Source organism: Ambystoma mexicanum, chromosome 3q, assembly GCF_040938575.1.
Source record: "Ambystoma mexicanum isolate Mex_15411 chromosome 3q, UKY_AmexF1_1, whole genome shotgun sequence".
In the NCBI taxonomy this organism is placed as follows: Eukaryota; Metazoa; Chordata; class Amphibia; order Caudata; family Ambystomatidae; genus Ambystoma; species Ambystoma mexicanum.
The window spans coordinates 97,999,156-98,021,905 of record NC_090926.1 but is presented as its reverse complement, the minus strand read 5'-3'; the positions used below and the strand labels follow the sequence as shown (position 1 = coordinate 98,021,905).

At 43.9% G+C, this 22,750-nt stretch overlaps 1 protein-coding gene across 3 annotated transcripts in view; it reads right to left on the bottom strand.

Moving 5' to 3' along the window:
- The window catches only part of LOC138582170 (protein D7-like), a 1,409,716-nt gene that overhangs the window by 1,254,825 nt on the left and 132,141 nt on the right, over positions 1 to 22,750 (bottom strand). For all 3 annotated transcript variants that reach the window (XM_069653210.1, XM_069653214.1, XM_069653212.1), the window contains exon 2: positions 10,247 to 10,336. The gene's annotated coding sequence lies outside the window, so the exon portion shown is untranslated. The remainder of the gene's footprint in view (positions 1 to 10,246; positions 10,337 to 22,750) is intronic.

Below are 22,750 nucleotides of genomic sequence, written 5' to 3'. Positions count from 1 at the left end.
CTACTGTAATGTCATTGGGGCTGGGTGTATAACAACATGCACAGGTTATTCCTTGCAGTGACCAACACTAGCAAATTGAGTTCCCCTGCTGCCCCGCTTCCTCCTTGCTAAGCTCTTAAGTGCCCGTTAAGTGTTTCGGATAGAGTGTAAATTAGAGTATGGCGTAGATGTGAGGAACAGGTTGCCCTTTCAGGAGTGCTCCCAATTGTCTGATGGATGGAGGTGTGTATAATTGCTGCCCTGATGCAAAATTAGCACCCACAGGTGTGTCATTGCCTCGAACCTTTGCTTGCGTACAAGGTTCTATGGATAGGAGTGCAGTGCTTCCAAGGGCTTCTGGGTACTATCACCTCCATATTGTGAGGGGCAACACTTCCATCGGACGCACTTTTTATCCTGCAAGCCATTGCAGTAGAGTATAAAATAAGGATTCATCCTTTTTGTATTTTAAGTTTTTTTTCTTTCTGTGCTACCAACACATCTAATGACTATGTCCTCATTGAAAGCCAAGACAGTGGACCACTTGCATCGGATTTCTTGGAATGCAAATGGTTTGAATAACCGTGAGAACGTGCTAAAGAGTTGTCTTGCCTCAAATCCATGTCCTGTGTTGCCTTGCTTCTAGAGACCCATCTCACTGTTGGCGCAAGTAAACTTAGACGGAGCCAAGTTGGGCAGACTTAAAATGTTCCCCTCATGCAAAAGGGGCGTTTATATACTATTCAGAAAAAACATGCCATTAAAAAGGTCTGATCAAGCAATACAGATGCCAGGGGCAGAATAGTTTTTTTAAGTGAAAATTCAAGACACTGGTTTTGTTGTGCTGTGTGAATGCTCTCAATGCTGATCTTTTTGTTCATGGTCTGACTCAACATATCCAAAACTGCAATGTTGATTCTGTCATCTTGGGTGGGGACTTTAAAATGGTTACGGACCCAATGCTTGACTGCTCCCATGGGGTTAGATCAAGAGTCAACAAGGAAGCGATCGCTCGATAACTTGATTGCTGAACTTCACTTGACGTATGACGTCTAGAGCATCCATCATCAAGGCACTACAGCTTTCACTCTGCAGGTCATGAAGTCTACTCATGTTGTAGAGGAGGAGCCAAGTACCTCTACCGCAAGTCCCGCCCCCATGTTGCCTATAGGTTGGGTATTTGAAATTGCGACATGCGCAACACCAGTCAGGGTACCTATGCCACGAAAAGTCCTCAAAACAAGGTATCCATTGAGAAAACCCCATATGACGTATCCACGTAGAAAAGTTGTCTTCTGAAGGAAGTTCTGGATTAATTGCGAAGATGAATAAAGGAAGACAGGTGTCATCATATGAAGCAGAAATGATGCACCTCGAAGAGATGACAAAGGGGGAATAGACTATCGAATCAGACGAAATAGCGAATTAAGCAACATTTCGGGAGAAAAATGAAGATTGCACGTGCGGAGAAGCACTGAAAAGGCAAAACAGTTGAGAAATGTGCAGATGCAGTCACACAAGTAATCATGAGGCTTGCTACGTAGTGATAGGAATGTATAGAAACTGGATGTTCCACGATGCATTTTAGCAAATTGGGCCACGAGAATAGAAGGGCTGAAAGTGGCACAGTTGAATAAACTAGCTGACGGCGAAGGAAGATTTGAGAAGGCTTGCCTGGCCCAGTGTCAAACGTCAGGGCCGCTGAGAGCCTGGTTATCTACTCGAGGAGATGCAATGAACGTGAGAAGCAAGATGTGTTTCTGTTTGAGGTGTAAAGGAAAGAACATCAGAAGTGCCAGGTTATATTCATTCAACATATTAAATACCACGAAGGAGCTCAAAACGTGGTCTGTCACATGATCAAGTTGGGGCGAGCTACAGCGAGACCAGAAGATAAGGCCATGCTCTCACTCCCTTTTATTCCCAGATAAGAGGCTATTGCAAGGCCGAGTTCAAAGACTTAATTGACTGGAGACCACAGGAGTGATGGATGTTGGGCTAATTGGGTGTGGAGGCATGACCAAAGCCAACCAATGTGCACCTGGGGGTACCAGCTTGGAATATTCCAGAAGGGTACAAGCATGCCAACTAATTGTAGAGAACCACTGTGAGGAGCCTATACTTTGAGAAGCGACTAGAACATAGTGTATTAGTCTGACACGGAAGAGGATTTGCACTTGGGGTGGGCTTAGTTGTCCAACTGACCTTAGAGACCCAATCACAATCCCTGTATCGACAGAAAGTATACTTAGAGGTTCCCCCAAACCCATCACAATCTCCCGTAGGTTCGTATTTTGCCATGTAGTATGATGTCACTTTCTGTATAAATCAGTGTTTGTGAAATGTTTGAGATTGCTTGTGCGATGTCCGTTGTACTCCCTGTTTGACAATTGAAAATTAAACAGTTCTGTTTTACTAACTTCCTAAGGGCGCGGACAATAGACAAAAAACAAGCATAGGGTGTCCTAGGACCAGGGAGTTGCCAGACAGAGGATAGTAGATGAAGTACTAATTAAAGAGGAAGGTTTTTTTATAGATGCTCAGAACTTAAGAGCTTCTCAGATGGCTGGGCAGAGAATTCCAGAGTGCCGGGGCCCTAAACGCAATGGCACCCATTTGCGCTTTTTTGGTTTTAAATCTTGGCTGGTAGAGAAGATTTTGGGTATGAGAGCGTAGAATTCTAATGCATGTTTTCTTTCCCATGTACCTTTGTAAGTAAGGTGGCATAGTACCCATGAGGCAATTGAAGGTAATAACCAAGAGTCTGAAGGATATCCGAGCCTCCACAGGGAGGCCATGCAGGGCTTGACGTGCTCCGAAAACATGGGCCCTATAAGAGAGGCCAACTACGAATCTAACCGCACCATTCTGAACCACCTGAAGGCAATTAATGGTAGATTTGCTTGAGCCTGCTAGCAGACTGCAGCAATAATAAAGTTTGGCTCCTTCAATAGCTTGGGCAATAGACTCGGCATCCTGTGGAGATAAATGGTCTCCAGTGGGCCAGTAATTTAATGTACTAGGTGGTGGATGTGACTGTACTGGTACGAGTAAAATCTGCATCTCCATCCATCTCAGATACTGTTACCTCCTCTTAAAGGACCTGCATGGGTTTAACATATTAATTTCTTTTTGACCTCACAGCATGCAACTCCTAGCTGCTAGGACTCTGGCATTGCAGTCATTGGGATTACCAATCCTGCGCCAGTGTTTATGCCTCATTGTGATAAACTCACTAAAACTTTTTTGTGGACGATATATGCGGCTGTCATAAAGAATTACCACAAAGGATGAGGTTGTGAATGAAATTGAAAACGTCTTTGCAAATAGGACTGATGTCGCCATTTCCCCAGTTGGGAAGCAATGAAGTTCTATATACAGGGTATTTTGATATCGAAAACAGGACGTTGCAGGAAAGAAGGAGTTGAGAAGACTGTCCAAGGAGGCAAAATGTCTTGAAAAATGCTATGTTGTGAGCCATGACCCAGAAGTTAGATCGAAGCATACAAAGAAGTATGAACTGAACACGATCATTTCCGAATGGGTAGACCACGCATTGTTCGGGAGTAAAAACTATTAATTTGAAAATGGTGAGAAGGCTGTGAGACAGATTGCACATACATTGAAGGTAGCAGAGAGTGATCAGACCATCACGGCGGTGCGAGATACATCTGTCATATTAATACGGAGACATTACTAGGGTGTTTAGAAGGTTCTATGAACATCTTTATGAATCAGAGTCAACATGTGGGCACAAGACAATTACATAATTTTTTTTAAAATCAGACTTCAGTTCCTCTGTTGTCAGATGTCCTTGCTGCTTCATTAGAAACCCCCCGCTATCACTGGAAGACATCAGCTCTGCAGTTTCTAAGCTGAGAGGAGTCAAGACACCTGGCACCAACGGGTTACCAGCTGAGTGATCAGATCTTGCCAGACTCTGCACTTCAATTGCTAAGTGACATATACACCACTTTTTTTGAAGATGGGTCACTGCTGGACACCATGAAGCATGCTTTAGTGACAGTCTTGTTGAAGACCGACATGCCTCCAACATTTTGTGCGAATTATAGGTGGATTAGCCAGATTAATACGGATTGTAAACTGTTGGCGAAAATACTAGCCAAAAGGTTGGATCAGTTGTACCATCGCTGGTGCACAAGAACCAGGTGGGCTTGTCACAGGGAGGTCTGTGGCAGAAAACATGAGGAAGCTGCTCCTGACAATGGATGACAGAAGTACGCTGGAGATTCTGTAGCGGCAGTCTCTCTAATGCGGAGAAGGCTTGCGATAGGATCGAGTGGCTTTACCTTTCTGAATGCCTGAAGTAAAATGGTTTTGGACAGTGTTTCAGGCATTGGGTGGGGCAGTTGTGTAAACCCCACCACCAGCGTGCTTGCTAATGCCCTCGTTTCCGATTACTTCCAGCTGAAAAGGGGTGACAAGCCAAGGATGTCCGCTCCCCCCGGCCCCTTGTTTATTCTGCAATATAGCCGCTGGCAGTGATGCTGAAGACGAATAATATTCACAACCTTAGAAGAGGTAGATGCCCTAAAAAGATCTGGCTTAATGCAGGTGATCTTCTAGTGGATTGGGCGTGACCCCGAATCTACCATTACTCATCTGAAGGATGACATCCAGGCCTTCTCTGCATTATCTGGCTAGAAGGTCAATTGGAGCAAGTCTTAGATACTTCCCATCACCGGAACGGGCATGCGATACATGCTTGACCAGCAGGAGATTACGTGGTGTCCAGGATTGGCCCAGAAGTGAAATTGTTGCCTAACATTAACCTTGACTCCATGCTGCCCAGGTTGAGGACTGATAGACAAATGGTCACTTCTAAAACTTTCCAATGGGGCAAAATTAACTGCATCAAAATAAACATGGCGCTAAGGGTCACTTCTATCCTTTCAAGGCTTCCACTGAAGACGCCAAAGTGTGTCTCCAAGGAACTTGATGCGCTTGTACTGAAATTCTTGTGTGATGGCAAATCGCCCAGGTTGGCAGTAGGGAAGATGCAACTCCCATTGAAGCAGGGCGGCATGAATTCGCCAAATTTCTTCGATTATTATCTTGCATTCACTGTTAGGCATTGGCATCATGTGGTGAGGATTGATCCGGACTGGTGGGGCAAATATGAATTGGAATCTAATAGTATCTCTCAATTGGCACCCAGGGCCTGGTCATCAACAATTTAGAGTGCATCCCCATCGCGGAGTTCTTACAGCTTTTTTGCAAGAATGCTGTTGCTGCATATCGCAACATCTGCATAGCGAACCGTTTGTTCCATGAAGCATCCATTTGGCTGAACCTAGCTTTGACTGTACAGGGGAACGTCTTCTGGCCATCCTGGTTTCTGGGTGGTATTCAATACATCAAAGACCTGTTTGAGGATGGAACATGGATTCCCTTTACACATCTGTGCAGAGAAATCGATTTGAGAGATTTCAGCAATGCGGTATACAGATAGCTAAGAGGGTTCATTGCAGTGAAGCATACTCTTGCTCAACCATTAACAATGCAAAGTGTGGCCTGGTCGGCACTAGAATTTTGTGGACGTGCACTGCATCAGGCCGCCACAATGTACTGTGTTCTTGTGTCTAATCGAAAAGGGGATACGGAGCTTGCCAATGTCTGGGCCTGTGAATTGGGTGAACTAATTGACTCCGGAACGAACGTTTAATAGACACCTCTAAGCGAGTGACCAATGCTGGAAATTTAAGCAGGCAAGGGATACATTGAGCCACCTTCATTGGTTTTGCAGTAAGACTAGAGACTTTTGGGAAGGGGTCTGAGAGGTTGGGCCTGGTGCTGACATGTACTATTACAAGTAAAGCTGCCCTTTGGATTGTTAGTGATGTGTCTATTAGTAGATATGCCCTTTTCGAAGAAGATCTGGAGCTTGGGAGCTGCATGCTTGCAAAAAGGATGGTCTTACATGATTGGAAACCATCCAATTCCTTCTGTATAGATGATTGGGTGGAGGGGTTTTTGACCGTGTCCACGTAAGAGGGTGATTTTCAAGAAATCTGGAGACGATGATAAATTTACTGACACATGGGACTATTCCTGGATGTATATGGCTGATCTGTTTTTTGGAGATTAGTTTCCTGATACGTTCTCAAAGTAATTCTGATGGCACGGTTATTATATTGGAGCCCTACTGTATATGCTAAGTACATGGTTTTATGATTAAACTTTTTATTCTTGCATGCTATAACCCGATTGTTCTGCTGCTCGCCAGCACTGCTGCTACGGTTTATGGTTTTACTGTATTACTTTTGTCCCGTCTTATTGTTTGCTTTCGGTACATGAAATAAAAATGTTAAATCGGAGACAAATAAAAAAATGTTAAGAAAAATAAGGATTAATGAAATGGTTGTAAGGTTAAGGGATGGGAGAAGATGTAAAGGCCATCATGACTTCTACGAGAGCCTTGGTGTAGGATTTTGTTTTCTCCAAAGCCTTATTCAAGCATTGTTTCTTTGGGTCAATTTAGGCTACGTTTGTGTAAATAAACTGCAAGACTTAAGGACCTGGCTATGTTGAACACTCACAATTTTAAGTTAAATTAATGGGTCACGATTGGCTCCATGTAAGAGTTTATAGTGTAAATGTTTCAATTAAAAAGGTAGAAGTGTACCTATTTTTTCAAAATCACCAATATGTATGCTACATAGATTTCAGACATTAATCTGCCTCAATAAGCAGTGGCAGCTGGACGCACTTTTACACATGTTTCCTTCTTACTTCACCTTGTACGGCTGGCTACCCTGTAGTTTAAGATCCAACTCCTAGGCACTAGACTGCTACTGTTTGCGCGCCCCCCCCCACCAGTTATTCCCCTTGATCACTGCTCCATGCCCCACCAAGTCCGGCTTGGTAATCAAGGTCATTTACTAGGGCTGTGCCGAATAGCATATTTAGTATTCGGCCAAAGCCGAAAATGAAGCCCAATAGTTGCTTTAATAAATCATGTTCTAAACTTGAAAAAAATAAAGTACCATTTTAAATGCATTCTATACTTTTATTTCTCTTCGTTGTAATTAATACAGCTTCTTTATTAAAAGTATAAAAGCCAGAAAAAAAGTAGATTTAACCAAAATGAAGGGACCAGATTTACTGAAGGTTGTTGCATATTCAAAACCAGTGCCAGTTAAAGAAGGAGGCTTCACAAATACAAAAGGACTAGGTTTCAATGAACAAAATGGATATTGCAATTTGCAACTGCCTTTGTGAATCAGACGCATTGCATGTGCTATCCAGTTGCAAAGTTGCTGCGGTTGAGTTTTGAAACTTCTTTGCAGCTCGCATAGAAATGTATACAATGGTTCATGTCGGCTGATACAGGACACAAGTCGAGAGGAAATCTGAAATGTGCAAGCTCCATCTCAACTATTCACCGCACCCCCTCATAGGCCAAACAAAGGAGAGGACTCTCCCAGAGAGGCGGTTGGTGTTTGGGGAATGGGTACGCACCCGTTCACTTATTACAATTGATTTTGCACATCAGGTATAACAATTAATTGATTTAAAGACATACAAAAATATAACAATTCTGGATTATACATAGGGGGAAGTTTCTTTATGTAACTGGTGGCCACCAAAACAATTAAATATAGCAGCACTAAAATATACTTTAAGATTTACTTCATACTTGATTGAAATATAGTCCTATTGTAACCAACACATTTGCTGCAGTTTTCCACCAAATTTGCTGTTGCTTTTGTCAATTTAGTCTTTTTGCCTGTGTAGTGCTGTTGGTTTGGTTTTGATTTCTCTGGGCAGTAAAGAAAGCTGCTTGGATAGTTTGGCATGTTAAAGCAGCAGCAACCCTCAGAGTGGCTTGCAGGTCTCACGATTCAGCCTTTCATTCTTCAAAGGGTAATTTCACAAACATCACATTTTTACTACAACGCAATATATATAAAACAGACGGGTGTGCAAACATACAAGGAAATCTGCCCCATATATTTAACTGGAGCCCTTTGGTGACTGAGAGTGAACTTTGCAAGATCGCCCCGTCTCCACTCCATCGTCCAGTTTTCATGCTGAAGACTCCCTGTATAGTTTACACCCATTTCTTTCAAAAAGGCAAGTCGGACCTCGCCCCTTCTCCCGAACGCTGCTGGAATCCTTCTTGCCCCTGCATTCAAATGCTGAGAGAAGTGATTAAACAATTATAACCTGCACCCATTTCTGAGTAAACAGTGGTCAGCAATCTCTTGTGCTGATGGAAAGGTGTTGTGTCTCAGCCTGGCCTGTTATTTAGGAGATCCAAAGCTCGTATCTAAACCCTTTTCATACATTAACTAGACAGAAAGGCCCTGAATGCACTCAGAGAATTGCTGTAGGCCAGAGTTGAACCCACTGCCACTAGCCCAACCAAATTAAGAACACTTTAAAGGAAACATTTCAGAGGAATAGTGCTATGTTTTGCAGAACAAAAATGCTATTTAATCACTTCTACCCGATAGTTCATTTCTTTATTCCTCGTTAAAGCAGAATCATTTTCTGGATCTGGTTGCCTTCATGGTCCGATTGCTCTGATCTCTCTGCGTGGTCTGGGGAGGTGGGAGGCCCATGCAGAGATTTGTTTTTAGTAGGGATGGGAAAGCAGAATTCCAAGTAGGTGATGTGTGTTAAGTTTGGGAGGTGGAATGCATGTATGGTATTTGTGTTAGGAGGTGACAAGCCCCAAGTAGCAAGTTTGTCAGGGTGTTGGGGAGGCAGGATGCCAGTAATGGGGGCTTGCACAGTATGCCGGCTGAGTGGCAGCAATGGTGTCTTTGGTTCCAACACTTACATGCTCATTTTGCTGGTTCAGCCCAGGTTTGCCATTTGGAGCCAAGCTGGACTCTAACGCTCATCCCAGACTTGGCCCTTCCCAGGAATTCTCTGACTCCCAACGATGCTGCATCCTACAAATTCCACCAACAGAGCATAGGTCTCCGACTGTCGCATACAGATTGCTCACACCTATCTTTGCCCGCTGTCACACATTGGCCTACTTTGGGAATTCTTAATTTTTCCCCCATGGCCATGTCCGATAGGAACAAATGCTGCTCACTTTTCACTTATCCTCAACACTCCTTACCAATGCACAAACATATGCACCTTATCACTCCTGATAAAATATCAGATAAAGTAATTCCTTAAAAAAGAAAAGGGGGCTATGACTTCCGCAATGGGAAGTGACATGACAGGAAATCAATGTATCCTAAAGTGAAACACGCACATTTTTCAGTTTGTTTTTTCCAACTGAAGAAAGTGCACATTGAATACAAGCATTCGCCAAAAGAAGATTTTCCTCTATTGTTGCTGGATAACTATAAAAGATTAGCACCTTTTAGGTCTAAGAATCTGTAACAAAACATGCCCTAAAGAGCAGATTACAATATAAAATGTTGCAGCTGTGCAATAGCAATTGGTCTGGCCTTGTGAGAAAAGTATCTGGTCTTTTTCTATTCAGTTTTGCAAACTGAAGTCTATATTTGCCTTTGAGTTCTTGTTGCATTGCATTCAAATGAGAATGACAAAGTATTCGGCAAGAGCTGAATAGCTTTTTTTCAGCCGAAATTCGGCCGATTTACTAGAAGCCAAGGTACGGTACACTGCAGTATTTACTAAGGTTTTCTAAGAAAAACCACCATTATAAGAATCCTACTGAAAATCGAAATGTCAGAGCATCCATTCGCCAAATAGGACCAAAACAATGACATTACAGTTAATATACAAAAATGGGGGGTGATATGCCTGCCCAGAGATCTAATCAGTAATGGCGGTCATAATGCCAATTGTGAGGTCATGACCAGGGAATGCAGAGTTTCCAAATAACAGGCGACTGTGGTTTAGGTTTTGCACCTTAACAGCCCGTTTTATTTTTAACAGCAAAGGTTTAATTTTGTATAAATCACTATATAAAAAAAATTCACAACAGTTTGGTAAATACTCTAATACGAGTCAAACACCCAGCAGTCACTGCATCTGTGGGATGGCAGTTCCTGACAGTGGTCCAAGTGTATGAAAATAAGTAGTTGCAAGAAGTTCCCTGCTGGCCTGCCCCTGCTATAGGAGTGTAGCATTACAAACCATTGAACAGGTAAACCATTGTGCCACCTGACTCGCTAGGTGCCACCCGCTTCTCCTCCCTGCAGAGCTGTACCCTCTGTATGCTGTTGTATACCTCTGTAAAGCACTCCGTCTCGAAGCTAGGTCTGTGCTCAATACATATAATAAATAAGAAAGGAGCGATTATCTTCACCTGTTCCTTGGTTGCGTCGGTCTCTTGATGACAATGCCGGCCTTTCCTGGATGTTGGATCTGCTTGGCAGCTCTAGGAAGATCGATGGAACTGAAAAAGTACAAAGAAATGTCTGAGATGGGGCTCTAGGCAAAAGTTAAAGGGGGAAGTTCTATCAGGAATTGCATTGGTCAAATGGATCAGGCATGTATTTTTGAGTATTTATCCATTGATCTAAAAAAGAATATATATCCAATGTATACGGCCTTCAGTTCTCACATCCACACATGCGAAACTCACGGGTCGGAAACCACCATCTTGTGGAAATCTTATCGAATGATCCGTTGCCCCAAGTTAAAGTGCCCACGCTTCAGTAAATCAGATCACCCACCCCCAAGCTAAAATCATTAGACGCTTACACCCATTCACAATGCCAGTACAAATCTCATTTGAATGTCCTCTGTGTGCAATCTATTGGCGTGTCCAGTGGTCAAAGTGTACGAAAAGAAGTAGTGGAACTATATTGCCTGCCCCCACTCACCACAAACCCCATCGCCACACCCCATTGCCACATCCCCTCCCACGCACAAGCTATTTAAAGGAATATTGAGTGCAGTACAAGTTTCAACTTCCTCCTACACTTATATTAAAACTGAAGCATTCCTGAATGGTTTCTTTTACTGCTACCATTTTTATTTTTTGCATTTTATTTATTTAAAATAGTAGAGGGGCACTGCTCCCGCCCACTTGACCACTGGATGCGTCTCCATGGCAATGTTGAGGCGCCTCTTTCCTCGTTAAGTATTAAACCGTTTCTGATCAGACTATATTGCCGTTTCTTCTTCCTTTGTGTTGGCATTCACACAGCCTCCACAGCGTTTTGCCCTGTACTGAGAGCAGTACTTACACTACCTCAAATAAATTAACTCAAGGGCTTTCTGTACTCTATTACATTAGATTCGATTTATGAATACCACTTTCAATAAAAGTTAAAGATCAATCTTTTAATGTCAAAATAAAATCAATGAGGCGATTAGTCCCAAGTCACCAAAACATCCAAATATACTATAAAAATCGTATGTTATACCATCAAGAGATTACGGTTACTGCCATCAATATTTTTAAATATTCTGACTATCATAATCTAACCAAAGAGTTATTCCTTATCAATACATTCTAGTTTTTTGGGTCAGCAGGTTCACAGTTTGAGGGCACTTTCAACTAAACAGGTACTAGCGTTCATTGACGATTGTTCACCTAGGATGGGTTGTCTACATACGCCCTTTAAAAGCCCACGTCGTGCATGGAACAGATTGGTGTACTTTGACAAGGTTCCTGGCCTATCTCACTAGTTTCATCCTTCTCCATCTGTGTGCGAAACAACTTCCGGGGCACCAGTGGTCTAGGGATGAATAATGGTTTCTAAACCATCAATGAGCCTCACACCTCTAGAACACCAGAAGGGATCCGAACAGATTGGAAACACAAGCAAATTATAAACCTCCTTGTCCAATTTTGGTAACGTGGACGGAACGGCAGGCTCATCTGTGAAAGGTTATGGATCGTTGGTTAATTGCAACACAGCGAATATATAATTACCTAAAGATAAAGTGACTGTCCAGTCAAGGTTGTATAAAAATATATACTTGATATCACAACAGAACGTTCTAGCACACTACAAAATACAACCCACCCTGTAAAAGAATGCAGAGAACAGACAGTTTCAAAGAAGGTAAAAGGGATGTACTCTGGATACTGACAGGAGGGTAGTCGGTAGTAATTGCAATAGTTCAAGGATATTTGGTTTCAACACAAAGGGAGCAATGGGTCATTAAATGTCACCAGGGGCCTTTGGAGAAGGACTATGGTCACAGAACCACAATGTACCTTGTGCTGTAGGAGTTCTTGGTGGTCGAGTCAGTTGTATAGCGCTTTGCAGCTTCTGTGACACAGTTCAAGCCGGGAGACAGCTGCGGGCATCAGGGAGTTCGGTGAGCGGAGCTGGACGGACGGCTGCAGGCAGGCCTACACAGTGGCACTTATCTCAGTGCTTGTCGGCGGGTCTGAAGCACTGGTCAATGCGTCGGTGGCTTTTAGCAACTGCAGCGTAACAGTAAACTGTGCAGTCGGTTGCACTTAGAGGGGCTCAAAAATGTTCTTTAAGACAGACGTCAGTAGATGCTCGTAGAAGTACTCCTAGCATCTTCACTGGGCTTGTGTCATCCTTTAAGGCGGATGGCCCCAAGCTGAGGAGTGTTGCAGGCAGCTGCCTTGTCCTTGGTTTGGTTCAGAGACTCTGCAGCAAGCTACCTAGTTGGGAAGTGCCAGAGCCTAGCAGGGCATGCTGTGTGCTGACTGGGTACCGGTTCTGGAGCTACTGGAGGGTTCTCTGGATTCAGTATCTCCCCCGGTTCCCTGGGAGAGGTTTTGGGGATGGATCTTGCTTCTCGAGGTCCTGGCCTTCCTTCGCTGGTGGAAGATGCAAGGCAGACTGTACTTTCAGCCAGGGTCCCATGGTAGTTCTTTCTGCTTCTGGAGAGTCAGATCTGCCAAAAGCAAATTGGACACAAGGTGGAGTTGGCTAAGCCTACCTCATTGAACTAATCCTGGGTCCCCACAAACAATCTCCTGTATGCATGAGGTCATAACCAGAGTGCTTTGCAACAGAAAAGGTAAAGGGGTGAAAATATGTAATACTAAGCCCCCACCCATCTTCCTGTCTGTTGTGGATCAAGGGGTCCCTTTGGTTAATGGAGCTCTGTGGTTCCAGATTAAAGTGGCAGGTCTCCCTTGAAGCTGCCGCGAGACCAGACTTTCTGGCTCCAACAAACCGCATACTCGTACCTTCTGAATGCCCCCGCCCCCACTGCAAGGAGCACTACTGTCGACTGTTGTGGTTTATTATGCGTTCATGCTCAAATCAGGGGTCCCCCCCACCAACCAAGCGAGGTGGCGTACAATAAAGCACTTGTGATGCTTATAACCCGTCTTGCAGCCAACCCCAATAAATACCCTGCGTCACCAAAGGACCAAGGACCAGGCCGGTCTATAGCAAGAACATACATTTAAGATTTGACAAACTAACATCAGCCACCAATGATGTGGTGACAGCCAATATCACAACAACTTCATTATATAACAGGTGAAAGTTTGAAACCCGCATTAACAATTTACAGATTTAATTTCAATTTAAAACCAATACCCGATATTCACAATACAAGGTCCACAGGAATGGCTTAATCTGAAACACTTTTCTCCCAGCAACCCCCACCCTCCAGGCCTCAATTAAATATGACTGCTTTGATTTAAAGGCAAGGTGCAGGTAGTGAGCACAAGAAACGTTTTGGCTACCAATAAAAAAAAAAAAAAGAAAAAAGTGCTGTTTGGGAAGGGAATTAAATGGGAAACAAAATCGTTTTGTGCTAGTTATTAGAAATGCAATATCAGGGAAAGGAATACAATGGGAAAAATCGTTTTTCCACTTTATTTAAAAAGCAAGTTTGGGAAAAAGGACTCAAATAGCAATCGTTTTCCAACACATTGAAATAAAAGCCAGGATTTGGTAATCGGGGGTCAAAGAAAAATGAAAACAAAACAGGACATTTTGCAACACCTACAGATGAGATGCCGATTTTAAATGGAGACTTCTGTTTTGCACCCTCTACATGGACTTGAAAGGCAGTGTTTTATGGATTACTTCTTTTGGGATACAGGACCCCGTGCCCCTTTTCTGTACAGGAGTCAAGGGTTTCAGAAAACAGCCAACCAAGTCTTTATGGGCTATACCGGCTCTAAACATTAGGCATGCGCTTCGTTAGTTTTGAATTCTAACACTCATCCCGTGATTTTCTAAAATGGGAATTCATTGATTGACTTTAATTCAATGTGCTAAGGGTCTACAGAGTGGCTGCCCCTTCCCCCACAGCTTAATGTAAAGGATTAAGGCAGGCTGTTCCCAACACAATTGCAACAGAGGGTGGTGGTTTTCTATGGGGAAATCATTTGAATGAGATTTAATAAATTGTGCGAAGGGCCTATCCAGTTTCACCCTCCCCCGACTAATGGAAAGGGACCACACAATTGATGGCTTTGGAATATCTACTTACATGGGAGCTCCATGCTCAGGAAGCCCATCAAATTTGTGGGACCCTTTTTTGGTAGGCTGCCAGGTCTCTCAGATAGGGATCCCAGGTTTCCAGGAAAGGGTTCTCCGATTGCCTTGGTGGCTCTCCTTGCCTTTCTGCTAGTGGTTCCTTGCTATAGTCCAGCAGCAGGCTGTCTCCCGGAATAAAGTCCAAAAAGCCCTGTTCTGGCAGACCTGCCTTCTTATAGCATGGATGACACTGCAATATGGTCATAATTCCTGCAGTCAGGATTGGCTCGCTTACTCCATTCACCTCCCTCCAAGACGCCCACTGGCTGCCGATAGGACCAGAAGTTGGGAGATATGTATGATGTAGGCTGAAGGAGAATAGATTCATCATTTCAAAATGACAAGGAGTTTCTAAATCTTTTGTTCTGAAAAATCTCATAATTTAATAACTCCCTTGGTCTTTCAGATAACCCATGAGAGAGAGAATATATATCTATCTCTGGGTACTATATTTTAATGGTAAATCAGACCACACTCATTTTATTTTGTCGCGGCATTCCTGAGCGGAGCTACCATTTCACGGTTTTCTGCTGCGCCAAAATAGCTAGAAATGGGTTGTCGGGTGTATTGACCCACGTTCGAGCTATTATGCTGCAACATTTGGTGCTGTGGGCTTAGAAAATCCAAGATGGCCGAAAAGCCCACATTGCTCCAGAATCCAGGAAAACCGTGCAGTTTTTGCGCACACCAAAATGGTCGCCTAACCTGCCACCCACCAGTGCGAGCGTGATGGGCCAGGATGCCATGAATGGAATGTGTGCCAAAGGAAAAACAGCAGTGCCCGTTAGCTCAAAAACACTTTGAAATCACCTTTGTTTCCCTGAATGCAAGCTCAAAATGCCTATTTCAAACATTGCAAGATATTCAAAAATCTCACTGAACACCAGCAGACATTTGGCAGAATTAAGTCTTGTGTGCATACAAAATCTGGGAAAAGAAAGCCTAAAATAATGTTCATAATGAAACTGGCTGAGCTGTGGAAGTCAGCAGCTTAAGTTAAATTGGACTGAAAGCCACTAAAATCTAAAGGTTTAAAATAAATGAGTGATTTACTTTGGAGTGTCACATAGGTTGCAACTGTTTAAATGTCATAGTTTTGAATTTAGAATCAGCATTCTAGCTGCATGCGTAAAAATTGTAAGTTTGATTTGGATGTAGAAAACTGGAACACGACATTTAGCTGAAGCCTGGCTTAAAGAGATTGAATTCTGCCTGGCAACTACCCCCGACAGGAGTTGAAACTTGCCCAGCCACTCTTCCCAGGCCTGGCTGCATTCTGCTGCCCACACCAAAAGGAGATGACACCTCCGATTCAATCAGGGGAGTGGCACCTAGGACTAGAAGGAAACAGAACAATGTACTTTCCTTGGCAGGCAAATGTTATATTGGGGGTTGGGGGGGAGGGGGTCGTAAAATAGCTTCCTCTTGGGAGAAACTGGGAGGGGCAGTGCCTCTGAGCAAGCTGAACTGGACAAACCATAAATTCCACCATGTGCTTTGGGAAACCACACCCCTCTGGGCCAGAGCATAATTTAAAAAAGATGGATAATTCATAGTGCGGACTTGTCAAAATTATATAAATAATATCATAATTCTTGTGATTTTTCTGTGCACATTTTAAGAGGGGTTAGGACTCTGGTATGTTCTGGGGGGGGGGGGGTTAGTAGCGGAAAATAGGTTGTTACTCCAAATGTATGTATGTTAAAAATCTGACACCTTATCAACTGATACCCATATTCCTTGTGCACATTTGTGTAAAATCTGGAAAAGTTTAGAGGTCGTTATCTGGATGAAAAGGGCAGAATTCTGTCAGAAGTGGACGCAACATCTTACAAAGACAGGGATCGGATGGTTTGGTGCTACAGAAAATATGTTAACTGGACATATAATGTTAGAAAAATGGTACATAGATAAATGTGTATTTGGATCAAATATAGATTTGTGTGCAATTTGACAAGGGGAGGGATTTCAGCCAGCCATAAAAATAGCATCACTCGGACTCATCCTGACTCACAACTCAGGCCCCCAATCAAGGGAGAGAGGAAAACTTGGCCAATGTTAAGTTGTGAGGGGCAGGCTTAGTTATGCCACGCACACACCCATTTTCTAAAGACATAAAAGGAACACCAAAACCCAGGTAGAGACATTCATTTTCCATTTTCTTGCGGAGCATTTTGCCGGACCAAACATCTAGAAGGAACGTCCAGAACTTAGACTCCAGATAGACTACAGAACATAAAGCAAAGGCCTAACCTACAAGCCGAGAACTCTTCTCAGCAGGCCTTCAGAATCCAGCAATCCAACCAAACTATTCTACAGCCGGGCGAGCTGTTGGATTCTTTGCCAAGAACTTTTGCCAGAACCGGTAGCAGACCCAGAAAGCAGTGCTGTATCCACAGACCAGAAACAGAGACCCAGACCAGACCGCTGTGAAGTGCAGAGCAGAGCTGACCCAAAGAGCTGTGACTTCAGAACCACCCGCCAGGAGTCCAGTCTAAACCTGATCAGACCTTGACGGCCTATTTCAACTTTAGAGTGTGAGTGCTCAGCTAGAACTGTGCCAGAAGCAATCACTTAGTCTAAAATAATCTGATCCAAACCATTTTAACCTGTCCAGAACTGCATCATAGAATCATGTGTCCCTTCTCCGATTTTAAACCTGTAAAAGTGTCATTTTGAATCATTATTTCATTTCTGAAAAACTACCTTCATATAAATCGCCCGTATCTTTGGAATCGTAGGTGCGAGGAACGTGGTTTAACTTTCATTTTAAAGCGAAGATTCTAAGCTTTCCAACAAGCCTCAAACAGACATGCTACTCCTTATAGTCCCTCCGTAATCGCGATAGACACACTTGGAAAAAAGTGCCACGAATTGACAGTTTGCTTTATTTCAACCACATGTAATATCTGTCTTTTGCTTCCATTACTGAATCCTGTTTTCAACCTGATAACCATCCCTGAATCATTGGTAGGGCTGACCTGAACTGATTTAAAGTATCTCTCACTCACCCTGAACCTCTAGAGGGAATTAAAAGCATGTTCAGCATATTTTTCACTTCATTGCCACCACATTTAAAAGGATCTTGCCCGCTTTAAAATCATACCCGTTTTCCTCTAAGCTTGCTGGGGGGAATTGGAAATTTGTATTGCATTTTGTATTCCTGAGAATCGTGTGCTCTCCTTCCATCTCCTTATCTTGCATGGGGGTGGGGGGGAAATTGTCAAAGAAAAAGTGATCATATTATCTTTTGTTGAAATCATCTCAAGTTTATTTCTGTGCTGCTTTTTTCCCCTCATTGCTTTTCCTTGAAACCATAAAAGTATTTTCTGCTACCTTATCCTTCCTATACTAACTCCTCATTGATTGTAAAGAAGTGTGCTAGTGTCAGATTATCTATTGTTGATCAACATTATATTCATAAGGGTGCTATCAAATATTAATTTATTATAAAAGTGCAATATAGATATATTGTTTAATTCTTCCAATAAATCTTTTAAATTGCAAAACAAACCTACTTCTTGGCTCAGTGAGATCAGGGGGATTCATAGAGGGGTGTTATACAAGGGTTTATCATCCAGGGTATAACTTGCTATAAAAATATATAAATAAAGGCTTCCCTTGAGCAATCCCAGACAAGGCACTGACTTAGTGGGAGTGCTTGATTGGAGTCACTTAACAGGGTCCATTTCCAATTTAAACCTTATTTACATGACCTACCCCTTTGCCAACTTAACCATTTCTCAGAAAATTATAGAATCATAATTTTCCACAAAACTTTGGAAAAGGTTTCATTTTCTACAGGGTGCCAATGGACTTTTGCTTCGGTTTAATTTGAACCCTGGGTGGGCTCACCAAGACGCACAATGCTTTTATTTAGTGAAAAAACTGTATTCGATGTTTAATCAATAGTGTCATGCATCAGCCCTGGAGATTTGCTTGTCGTTGGAGATACTACTAAGATGGCACTACTAAGATGGCTGCCTGTTCCATTCTATCGGTCTAGTTTATTCCAACATGACAAACGTAATCTATAACCAGCAGGCCATAGCAACGTTCGGCGCGTTGTATCGTTTTCGTTACGTGCCCAGCCAGTCGCTCTAAGCGTCTAGCTTTCCAGCATTGCCTTTTCGTTCATGTCCTTTTCTTACCTACCTACTATCCCTTCACTAGTGGCGTTTTCAGGTTAGGTGATTAGGGTCTTAGCTTCTGTTCTTGCTTACACAACGCGTACTACCAAGCGTTTTCCGTGTAAGTATTTTTCCTGTCTTTCTTACTCAGCCGGTTCTTCAGTGTTAGCTTTTCGCTGTGAGCGTTTTCGGCTGTTCATACTTTTCTGTCCGTTTCCTTACCTCATTCCCTTCCGCCCAGCTTTCTTCTGTTCCATTCGTAATGCCTCTCCGGTGTTCCGACGGACCGAGACCTCCCCTCGATTGTAACTCAGCCCAGAAGACATCAAGACCGCACAACACTGGAGGCAGTATCCTTGTCTCACCGCCTTTCTCAGGGAACAAGTTGAGCAAGGTTTGGGCGTTCCTCCTACGCGTCCGGAGCTCCGCGGCTGCAGGAAGCGACATCTCCATTTAACTGCAGGACATCTAGTATTCCACGGATACCTGAATACTGATCGTTTTTTTTGCCTGGAGGCTTCCCCCCACCTCATTCTTTAGGACGTGCTCCTAGGGTATTCCCTTGATCTGTTATTAGCCAGATCACGGAGGCTACCGAGGGAGCGCGTCCTTACCTTCGACAAAAAAAAAAAAAAAAAGAGAAGAAGCCAGCCGAAGGAGAAAAGGTCAAGAAAAAGAAGGCTGCAATCAGGACGGAAGAAGTACAGGAGAAGACAGGTGAGTAGGAGTTGGGGGAAGGCAGAGACAGACCGTGTCAGTATACAACGCCCAGAAGACACAATGGCGTCACCAGAACAGATTCAAGATATGTGTAACGCCATTCAGAGTCGACATGCAGTCGCTGCACACCGAGAACCTTCTACGACAACAAGCAGCCTCTAGGGAAGCTGGTAGGGATGATTTACCACCAATGCCATTTACATTTGGTAAATATGATGGAAACGCTAGGTCTATCAAGGAATTCCTCGATTCTTGTGCAGTTTATTTTTCCTTCCGACCTCGGGCCTTCGAGTCTGGAAGGGCCCGAGTTGGGTTCCTCATAGCCAACTTGACAGGAAGCGCCCTAGCGTGGGCCACCCCTTTGGTAACCAACCAAGACCCTCTGGTGAACGATTATACCCAGTTTATACAGGATTTCAAAAACAGGTTTGAGCGTTCCGAAGTACAGTACTCTAAGTATGATGCCTATCTTGAGGTCAGACAAGGAAACCAAGATCTACAGGGTTATGTTGCACAATTCCAAGCACTGGCGGTATCCGCTGGATGGCCGGATACGGCACAAACCATTTTTCTGGAGGGGTTTTAATGAGGAACTGAAGGACGAACTGGCTAGAGTGGTACGTCCCAACACCTTCCGAGAGCTGGTTACGCTAGTCCTACAGATAGACTACCGTCTACAGGAAAGACGCGCTGAGAAGAGGAAGAGGATCAGCGCCACGCTACAGCCCCCCTCAAGCAAGCAAGGAAGGAAGGACCTATGCCGGAGGAACCTATGCAAATAGGGGCAACCAGGGGACCGCTAACTAAGACTGAAAGGAGAAGGCGGCAGGAGCTCAACCTTTGTATGTACTGTGGTTCGTCAAATCACATCCTTAAGGATTGTCCAGACATTCCCTCTAAGAATCAGGGAAACGCCAGACCCCAGGCATTTGCAAGGGAAGCCATGGGGACCACCTTGCAACCTTACAAGACCCATTAATGAAGCAATATAAGACAATCATCTGATGGTATTCCAGATATCCATTTCCTACAGACTGAAACAGAACCCATCGGTCTTGGCTATGCTCGACTGCGGAGCAGCAGGAAACTTTATAGACGTAACATGGGCTCAGGAAAATCAGATCCCACTGAGGGAGAAGGACAGACCGATACCGGTAGAGGGAGTAGATGGCCGTCCGCTCTCATTACCATGGAAATGGAACCTATAACGGTAAAGATGGATCATCATGTCGAGATCCTCAAATTTGATGTTATCAGAGCAGCTCATTTTCCGTTAATATTGGGCGTTTCATGGTTAAGAAGACACAACCCCAAGATTGACTGGACTAATAACAAGCTAAGCTTCGACTCCGAATACTGCTGGGAACACTGCATGAGTACTAGGGAATTCCAGAAGGAGATACATTCCAGTGTCTACGACTCAGTGCAACCTCTCGATATCCTCCATACTTAGGCAGTATCAGGCTTTTGCTAGAGTGTTTGAAGACATTAATCAGACTCCTCCCACCTCACCGCCACGAGGACTGTAACAGACCTCAAGGAAGAGACCTCCCTACCTTTCGGTCGAATGTATCCATTATCCTCATCTGAAAAGGAAGCATTGAAGGAGTACCTCACCGCAAACTTAAAGAAGGAGCTCATTCGACCATCAAAGTCCTCAGGAGGGGCATCATTGTTTTTCATATCAAAGAAGGACTCCAAGGAATTACGCCCCTGTATCGATTACAGGGGCTTGAACAGCATTACCATCCGAGACAGGTATCCAATGCCGCTTATCAGAGACATTCTGGAATCTGTCAGATTCAAAAGGTATTCACCAAACTCGATCTCCCCGGTGCATATCATCTGTTAAGGATAAAGAACGGAGACGAATGGAAAACCGCATTCAGGACACCGCTGGGGTTGTTTGAGTATTGCGTTATGCCATTCGGACTGGTAAACACCCCAGCGGTATTTCAGAGATTTGTGGATAAGATCTTTGCTGATATGTTATACATATCGGTAGTCGTATACCTCGATGACATACTGATTTTCTCTCCTTCCTTGTAGGAACACTGGATACATGTGTGCGAAGTGCTTTGTAGGTTATTGGAAAATCAACTTTTCGCCAAGCCTGAGAAGTGGCTCTTCGAGACCACAGAGTTACCTTACCTGGGATTTAGATCGTCAGCTAAAGAAATCCGTATGGACCCCAAGGTGTGGTTAGCCATAGACAGATGGCCAGAACCCTCGTCAGTCAAGGAGATCCAACGTTTCCTAGGCCTGGCGAACTTTTACCGCCGGTTTATACCCAAATTCTCTGATCTGTTACTACCCATCACAGCACTTCTCAAAAAGGGTACAGTGTTCCATTGGGGTTCGGCGGCTCAAACGGCATTCGAGGCCTTGAAGAAACGTTTCATCACTGCCCCGGTTTTGGCTCAGCCAGAGCAGAATAAACCATTTATCCTGGAGATCGATGCCTCGGGGGGTGTTTTAGGGACCGTGTTGCTACAAGAAGGAAGCAATGGAGACAAACATCCTATCGCCTATTACTCTCGCACCCTAACTGGAAGTGAAAGAAACTATTCGGTTCTGAAGAGAGAATTTTTAGCAATACAGGCAGCCTGTCAAGAATGGAGACATTTGCTACAGGGAGCCTCTCATCAATTTGTCATCCGTACTGATCATAGGAATCTTAAGGTTCTCCAACAAATGGAGTGCAGGAATTCCAGGCATGCCCGCTGGGCCTATTATTTTTCAAGCTTCGATTTCCAGATCACGTATATACCAGGATCCCAGAATAGTGTGGCAGACACATTATCGCGAAGCTGGTTGGAGGAAGATCTATCAGAGGTTAAGGAGAAGATTCTACTTGAGAACCATTTTCATACGATTGCTAACCTGTTCCTTGAGAAGGTGCAAGGTGAACTCGAAGATTGTGCTCAGGAAGAGAAGGAGTCCTGCCAATTGCAGGAACGCGAAGGATTGTGGTTTCATCATTCAGCATTGTTCTTACCCACAACTGATCTTCGCAGACAGGCCATCAGCTTTTGTCACGATCTTCCCTTGGCTGGACAGAAGGGGGAGAAGGCAACATTTGAGCTGGTATCCAGTAGTTTCTGGTAGCCGTAGATGCGAAGAGACATCACCTCTTATGTGTCGACTTGTCCCATCTGTGCCATCAACAAGACCCCTCGTCACAGACCACTCGGGCTCCTACATCAAGCCAAGGCTCCTACACGCCCCTGGGAGGACCTCTCATTGGACTTCATAGTAGAACTCCCAGTTTCCCAGGAGAAAAGAGTGATTCTAGTGACAATTCATTCTTTCACCAAGTTAGCTCATTTCGTAGCTCTCGCAGGAGTTCCTTCAGCCTCAGAGACCGCTACAGTCTTCCTTCGCGAGATAGTAAGGTTACACAGTTGACCACGGTCCATTATCTCGGACAGGGGAACGCAATTTACCTCTAAATTTTGGGACTCGCTATGTAACCAGTGGCTATACAGAAGGCGCTATCCTCGGGCTATCACCCCCAGTCCA